Raw genomic sequence first — 8,952 nt, forward strand, 5'->3', positions numbered from 1 at the left:
GCCTCAGAGTGGTGCCTCAGTAAAGCCTTGGCAAGGTCACCTGGGCCAGGTGATAGTCAATGAGTCAGGTCACCTCCCTGAGTCACAGGCTATAGATAGACAAGGATAGTTTGCTTGGTTTCTATCTCCACTCCATTCCAAAAACAGTGTGGTACAGTTTACAACAATGTCTCTAGGACATCAGTCCAATCCAGAGAAAACATAAGACAAACCCACACTGAGTAACATCGGACAAATACTTGGCTGATACTCTTTAAAAGTGTTAAGGGGGTTGGCCGATTACTCAGTTGGTGGAGTGTGGTGTTATAACACCAAGGTCCAGGTTTTAATCGCTGTATTGTCCAGCCATCAAAAAAAAAAAAAAAAGTGTCAAGGTCATGAAAAACAAGGAATGACTGCAGGAGATTAAGAAGAAATAACCAAAAGCTATGTGGGATCCTTGATAAGATCCTGTAACAGAAAAAGGACAGAAGTAGGAAAATTGGTAAATTTGAATAATTGTTCATAGTTTAGTTTAGTTAATAGCAGTGTATCTGGGGCTGGTTGATTAGCTCAGTTGGTTAGCGCATGGTGCTGATAACACCAAAGTCAAGGGTTTGGATCCCTATATTGGCCAGTCACCCCCAAAAATAAATAAATAAAACAAAATTTTTGAGAATTAAAATATTTTTAAAAAGTAATGTACCAATGTTAATTTCTTGGTTCTGATCATTGTGCTATGATTAAGTAAGATGTTAACATTAGGGGATGCCGAGTGAGAGATATTTTTGCAACTTTTTTTTTGTTTTGTTTTAAAGATGACCAGTAAGGGGATCTTAACCCTTGACTTGGTGTTGTCAGCACCATGCTCAGCCAGTGAGCTAACCAGCCATTCCTATATAGGGATCCGAACCCATGGCCTTGGTGTTATCAGCACCACACTCTCCCGAGTGAGCCACGGGCCGGCCCTATTTTTGCAACTTTTGAGTCTAATATTGGTTTGAAATAATATTGGTTTATAAAATGTTGATAAATTATATATGTAAAAAACAATTTGTTATATAAAGTATTGACCTAGGGCTGGCTAGTTAGCTTAGTTGGTTAGAACATGGTGTTGTAACACTGAGGTCAAGGGTTTGGATCCCCTTACCAGCCAGCCACAAAAAAAATAAAAATAAAAATAAAGTATTGACTTAATAAATAAATAAATAAGTAAAGCCTTTAAGTAAGGGATCTATAACTGTGTAAAAAGAAACAGAGCTAGTATAATAAATAAACAGTAAGCAGGTGGGGAGAAAGTCACTGCAAAGTAAAGAATAAGGGCAGGAAGGAAGAATAAGACAAATCAAAGTTAAGGCAAGGCAAAAGTGCCAGAAGCAGATTTCAAATTTTTTTTTTTTTTTTTTTCTTTAAAAGATGACCGGTAAGGGGATCTTAACCCTTGACTTGGTGTTGTCAGCACCACGCTCAGCCAGTGAGCGAACCGGCCATCCGTATATGGGATCCGAACACGGGGCCTTGGTGTTATCAGCACCGCACTCTACCGAGTGAGCCACGGGCCGGCCCCAATTTTTTTTTTTTTAGTGGCTGGCCAGTAAGGGGATCCACACCGGCCTTCAGACTTCAAATTTGGCTCTGAGCTTCCTAACAGCAAAAGCCAAGAAGAAAAAATTGGTTACATGAGTCACAAAGTGTGTGAGAAAGAGGGCCGGCCCAAGGCTCACTTGGGAGAGTGTGATTGTGATAACACCAAGGCCACAGGTTCGGATCCTATATAGGGATGACCTGTTGGCTCACTGGCTGAGCGTGGTGCTGACACCACCAAGCCAAGGGTTGAGATCCCCTATATAGGATTAAAAAAAAAAGTGTGTAAGAAAGAAAATATAAAAATTTACATCCGTACATGGAGTTGTCAACCTAATTAACAGAGAGAAGCTCCCTAAAAGAAAATGATATTTTTTCAGGAATAGGTCATTGCAATGGGAAAATGGGTGCCATAGTTAGCTATGTGTATATTCAGGGAGGTAAAGGAAGATGGAGGGTTTTAAAGGAAAAATGATGGAGGATTATATAATTTTTTAGGGATAATTATCCTTGGCTACAAGGATCAATACCAAGGTTGGATGAGCGGTTCCTTGTAGAAGTATTTTTAATTAAAATGGTCTCTGAGGTGTGGCTTTGCAGCATACTTTGTGATAGTATTGTTATCAGGCATGCATGCGTGAGAACTGCCCACTTCATGGACTTTCCCTGGCTTTATTTGTCAGGGGTTTTAATACAAGTGACTCCATTGTTTATTTATTTATTTACTTATTTATCTTTTCATTTTCTTTTTTATTATATTCTGCTTAAAGTGCCTTCATTTAGATTCTGAAAACTTTCTGGGCAGCCCTTATAAAACTACATTACAGAATATTTAATGATACGGAAAGATATTCATAATATATTAATGAATGAAAAATTAACAAATCATAAAACAATATGTAGGATATGAAAGCAGTGGGCCTGTGGATTATGCAAGTTAAAATTTGTTTTTTCTTTCTGGTTGTATCAGTTTTCTAATTGCTGTGTAACAAATTGGTACACATTTAGTGGCTTAAAACAACACCCATTTACTGTCTCACAGTGTCCACGGGTCTAGAGCCCAGGCTCAGTTTAGGATAATCTTCTGCTCAGGGTTTCACAAACCCATACTGTAGTTCTCATCTGCAGCTCAGGGTCCTCTTCTGAGCTCATTCAGATTGTTGGCAGAATTCAGCTACATGTGGTTGCAAGACTGAGTTCCCAGTTTTCTTTAGCTGTTAGCCAGGGATTACTCAGCTCTCAGAAGCTGCCCTGAGTTCCTTGCTATGTGGCCCTATAGGCAGTTCACAACATGAATGTTTGCTCTTTTGCCAGTCAGGAGTGCCTCTCTTTGACTTCCTCCATCTCTAACCTCTAAACCCCCTTTAAGAGTTCACCTGAAGGAGAGAAGAGAACTGAGGTTACCAGAGCTGGGAAAGGGGGAGGTGCAGGAGGGTTAGTGAGAAATTGGTAAAGGGTCACAAAGAATGATTACATTACTTAATGGTGAATGTAAGAAAATAATCTAAGTGATTCATTTTTAGAAATGACTTATCTGAGTGTGTTTTAACTGATTCAGGCCTAGCCCAAAAGTTGTTTGACTGGTCTAGCCCATCCCAGAGGGTCTCTGAACAGACAGTGCTCTCTTTGAGATGGTAATTAGTTACTAGCCCCATTGTTTTCTTCATTCCCTGGTGTTTCTCCCTTCACAGGGCTTAAGTGGGCCTTTTTAACGGGCTTGTCCTAAGCCCCCAAAGGAATTCCTTGAAAGGGGGGAATAAATTTTAGCCATCATTCAGGAAGATTGTGCATCTGGTAATACTCAGCCAATGAGGGATTGGGGGTAGGGACTTGCGTACTAGGGAATAAATTGCTTGCTACAGCCCTTTTCTGTGTGCCTGTCCCATTCACAGACACCTAAAACTTGCCAGGCCATAATTAAAGTCTTGCTTCACTGTACCTCATGTCTCCATGTCTAACCTTTGGCACTGGATGGGTGAGGGCATTTCTCACAATTTGGGGGCTAGTCTGGGATCTCTGCAGCTGAAGGACTGGGACCCCGATAGAGGGGGAGATGCATCTCACCCAATTTTGGGTGGCCTGCTCTGTCCTGGTGCCCAGCTTCTCACATGAACACAGATATACCTGAGACTGTTATTCTGAGGATGGAAGAAGTGATGCTGGGCAAAAAAAAGCAGGAACCACAGGAACCAGGCAACCTCGTGCATGAGCCAAGGTAGGTAAATTGGACTTTAAGTACTACCTTGGTGGTTGGGCATTTTTGGAGGTCTAGTGTATGGCTGAGACATACCCTAGATATGAAATGAGTGTGGCATCTTGATCCACAGCTCTGTTCTCCCTTGAGGGAAATGGCCAGAGACAGATGAAGTGGGTCCTGATATGTACAAGAAACCTCCAGCAAGGGGGGTTGAGTACCTCAGGGAGTCCTGACATGTGCAAGAACCCCCCAGTATGGGGGAGTTGAGTACATCAGGGAAAACTCAGACTCAGGGAACACTGACATAAAATGAAAATGGGAAATAAGCATTCTAGGCCTAGGGAAATGAGGAAAAGAGGAATTAAGGAGATTCTTCCCAATATTCCCTCAGATAGTCCCTTAGGGGGAATGTTAAAGGACTGGGAGAGGAATTCCCAGACAAGGAGCAAGGAGAAACAGAAAATGATTAAGTACTGTTGTTTTATTTGGACCAAGGAACCAATTCATAACCCTTCAGTCTTCTGGCCACAATTTGGCTCAGAAGAGGACTGGGTCTGTCAGGCCCTTGTCTTCTATGTTGAAAGAAAGTGAGCCAAAATGCTGGGTACCGATCAAGCTTTATTAAAGAAAAAAAAAATCGGCCAGGCTGCACTCAAAATGGAGGGCAGCAGCTGGGGCTGCCCTCAAGGTGGAGAGCAGCCCCAGGCGTTAGGGTGAAAGAGCTTATATGGGCTATACGGAAGGCTGACGTAATCAGGGAGGAGTTTTGTGCTGATGTGGAAACTATGACACCAGGGTGGAGAATTGCACCCTTGCAGAAGCAAAAAGATTTGTTTCTCAGAAATCATGAGGTTTCTTACAAAGAGAGGGACTGGCAACCATTTTGTGCTTGGTTTTTCCTAAAATGGCACCAGTTATGTTCAGAACCTATCATTCACACCTTTTAAGTATAGGGAGAAGGGAAAAGGGGCAAAGGTCTCATTCTTCTGAAGCTACTTTCTGCTGGAGATGGGCGAAGATATGAAAAATATAAAAGATTTATGTAGGCAGGTAAAACAATTAGCTGGTGGGGTATTGGTTTCATGTGGGGAGGCTGCATTCCTTTGGGGAAGGGTTGACGGTTCTCAGGGCTGATATCCTCCTCCTAGGAACAATTCAGTGACCTTTTCATTGGTGAAAGCTTGCATACATTACAGCAAGAAATTAGAAAAACACCAAGAGACAGGGACCAAAAAGTAGGATGAATCCTAGCACAGTTAGGGGTCCTAGTAGGGGCATAAGCCAGGGTATCCAAGGGTTAAGTGACTGGGGCCACCCCCAAGGTGTGTTTGTGTTTTGTAACCCTTTGTGTTGGTGATCAATACTTGCTTTTAAATGGTTTAAGTTGTTTTGGATCACCCTGGACTCATTTACGTAATAGCAGCATTTCTCCCCCAAGAAGAGGCAGGTGCCTCCCTTCTCGGCTGTAAGGAGGTCAAGGGCCCAACGGTTCTCTAAAGTGACTGTCTCAAGTGAGGTGACCTGTCGCTGGAGAGAGGAAATGCTATCTATCACTTGGTTTATGTGTTTGTGTTTTTCTGAGAGTTTTTGATAGAATTGAGAGGTGGTAGCAAGGCCTGCTATACTAGTCCCAGTTGCAGGAAGGATCCCTGCCCCAATTAAAAAGGTACAATTAGTGCCCTACGGGAGTGGGGGCACTTCCTGGGAGGGAGGACCAAAGTTAGTCCCAGTTCCATCTCCATCTCTCCATCTGCCCAGACAGTGATGCTGGGGACAAGCCAAACAAATATGCAAGAAATTGCAGTAGGGGGCAGGCAACAGGATAATGTAGTTTTACAAAGGAAATACATTCCAGTTTTAGGGCATGAATGAGCAGGGGGTAAGTGAGTGGTAGCATTGCAAAGGCTGGCAGTAGTGTTGGTGGTGTTAGTAGGGCAGAGTGTGGGGAAGCCCCACACAATGCTGACAGTCTCCAATGAGGTGAAATTTGGGTAAGGGTGTAGAGGCCATGAGAAGGACCTGAGCGGGAGAGGAAGAGAGGGAGCCTGGTGGTTGAGTAGCCTGTTTTGTGGTTAGATCTGCCAGTTTGTTTCCCTGTGCTATGGGGTCATTGGAGGTTTGGTGTCCTCTGCAGTATATAACCCTAACCTCCTTTGGGAGTTGTGCAGCCTCAATAAGTATCTTGATAAGATGTCTGTTTTTAGGGCTGGCCTGTGGCTCACTTGGGAGAGTGTGGTGCTGCTAACACCAAGACCACATGTTCAGATCCTATATAGGGATGGCCGGTTAGCTCACTGGCTGAGCATGGTGCTGACAACACCAAGCCAAGGGTTAAGATCCCCTTACTGGTCATCTTTAAAAAAAAAAAAAAAAGATGTCTGTTTTTTATGGGGCCTCCTTGAGTGGTCATGTATCCTCTCTTCTTCCTAATGGCTGTGCAGAGTGTAGGATGTGGTGAGCATACTTAGAGTCAGTGTATATATTGACTCATTTGTTACTTGCCAGAGTGAGAGCGCAGGTGAGGGCAATGAGTTCTGCCTGTTGGGAAGTGGTGTTCGGGGGGTGGGGGGGCAGCCTCAATAACTTGTGTTAGATTTACTATGGCATAACCCACCCAGAGGGTGGGTGTGGAGGTGGCGCTCCCATCTATGAACCATGTATGTTGGGGCCGCCTAATGAGATGCGGGCAGATGTGTGGAAAGGGATTGAGAAAGAGGTCTAAAGCCTCCATGCAATTGTGTTCTAAGGGTTGTGAGTGTTTTGTGATGAGAGTGGCTGGATTTAAGAGAGGGTGAGGTTTAAAGGAGAACTGGGAATTTTCAATGAAGGTAAGGTGGATAAGGTGTAGGCGGGAAGGGGAGAGAATTGACATGGCCTTATGGCTGATAAGGTCTTGAATATGATGGGGGGAACAAATGACTGTTTGTTGTCCAAAAGTTAGTTTAGAGCTTTCTTATTTTAAAAGAGTGGCTGCTGCCAAGGCCTTTAAACAGGGAACCCATCCTTGAGCTGTGGTGTCCAATTGTTTGGAAAGGTATGCAACAGGGGAGAAGATATCTCCTGTCTCTTGTCCCAAAACCCCAACCACCAATCCTTGGGTTTTGGTGATGTATAGGATAAAAGGATGAGATAGGTTTGGGAGGGGTAGAGCTGGGGCTGTGAGGAGAGCGGCTTTTAATCGCTGGAAGGGAGAATGAATGGGCTTTGTGGGATCTAAGGGAATCTCCCCTTTGGCTGTCCCATAAAGTGGTTTTGCTGGCACACCAAAGTTAGGAGTCCATAGGCACAGATACCCTGCAAGCCTCAAGAAAGAAAGGATTGCACCCTTTGTGGTAGGAGTAGGGAGTTCAGAAATTAGATTCTTGTGGGCCGGCCCATGGCTCACTCGGGAGAGTGTGGTGCTGATAGCACCAAGGCCATGGGTTCGGATCCCATATAGGGATGGCTGGTTAGCTCACTTGGGAGAGCGTGGTGCTGACAACACCAAGTCAAGGGTTAAGATCCCCTTACCGGTCATCTTTAAAAAAAAAAAAAAGAAATCAGATTCTTGTGATCCACCATTATTTCTCTGGTGGTGGGGGTGAGGTGGACTCCCAAGTAGGTGACTTAAGGAGAAGAAATTTGGGCCTTGCTGGGGAACACTTGATATTCCCTGGAGGCCAGGAAATTAAGGAGAGCAACAGTGTGGGCCTGTGAATCCTCATAGGAGGGGCTACAAAGGAGGAGGTCATCCACATATTGTATTAAAGTGCTAGAGGTTGGGAGGGAAGTTCAGATAAGTCTTGAGCTAAGGCCTGGCCAAAGAAGTGGGGGCTATCCCAAAACTCCTTAGGTAGTACTGTCCAGGTGAGTTGTTGGGAACTACATGTATCAGGATCAGTTCAAGTGAAGGTGAAGAGGTTTTGACAGGAAGGGTGTAAGGGGATAGAAAAAAAAAGGCATCTTGGAGGTCAAGTACAGAGAAGAAATGAGTTGCTGTTGGGATTGTGGATAGAAGAGTATAGGGGTTAGAAATGATAGGGGTTGGGCCGGCCCGTGGCTCACTCGGGAGAGTGCGGTGCTGATAACACCAAGGCCCCGGGTTCGGATCCCGTATACGGATGGCCGGTTTGCTCACTGGCTGAGCGTGGTGCTAACAACACCAAGTCAAGGGTTAAGATCCCCTTACCAGTCATCTTTAAAAAAAAAAAAAAAAAGAAATGATAGGGGTTATGGGTAAAATGGCCGCATTAATGGCCCTGAGGTCTTGAATTAAGTGATATGAACCTTTAGGCTTTATAACCAGAAGGATGGGTGTATTAAAAGATGAGTGGGGGGCCGGCCTGTGGCTCACTCGAGAGAGTGTGGTGCTGACAACACCAAGGCCACTGGTTTGGATCCCATATAGGGATGGCTGGTTAGCTCACTGGGTGAGCATGGTGCTGACAGCACCAAGTCAAGGGTTAAGATCCCTTTACTGGTCATCTTTATTAAAAAAAAAAAAAAAAAAAGATGAGTGGGTAGGCCGTAAGAGATGTGAAGAAAGGAGTTTGTGTATGACAGGTTTTAAGCCTGTTAGGTGTTTGTTAGCAATGAGGTATTGTGGGACATTAGGGAACAAAAAGGGGTTCCACAACTTAACAAGGATAGGGAAATGGTGTGTAGCAACGGAGGGAGAAGAAGTGTCCCATACTATGGGATTAACCTTGTCCAAGGGGAAGGGGAAGGTGGAAGCCTCAGGGGCCAGGTCTGGAGCAGCTTGTAACAGGAGTATTGTAGCTGGAATTAAAGTGTTTAGGGTAAGGGTAGCTTTGAACTTCTAAAGATGTCCCATCCCAGTAAGGGGAATGGGCATTGAAGCATTATTAAGAATTTGTGTGTGAATTGGGTGTGATGTAGGGTGCAGGAAAGGGGTTGAGTGATCCGTGGGTGGTATTCTGGTCCTGTGACCCCCACTATTGTGATAGAGGATGGGGTTGTTGGTCATGCATATTCAGGAAGGGTAGAGTAAGTGGCCCCTATATTGATAACAAAAGAAATCGGCTTACCTGTTATGAGGAGAGTTACCCTGGGCTCATGCATGGTGATCTCTGTGGGGGCCTCGGGCCCTATGCATCATCAGTCCTCCTCCCAGGCAAAGCCGAGGAGCTCCAGTAGGCATGGCTGGGGAGCTAAAGGTTGTGAGTTAGTGACTGGGCCACTGCCTCTCTGCA

The sequence above is a fragment of the Cynocephalus volans genome, chromosome 2 (genome assembly GCF_027409185.1).
Source record: "Cynocephalus volans isolate mCynVol1 chromosome 2, mCynVol1.pri, whole genome shotgun sequence".
NCBI lineage: Eukaryota > Metazoa > Chordata > Mammalia > Dermoptera > Cynocephalidae > Cynocephalus > Cynocephalus volans.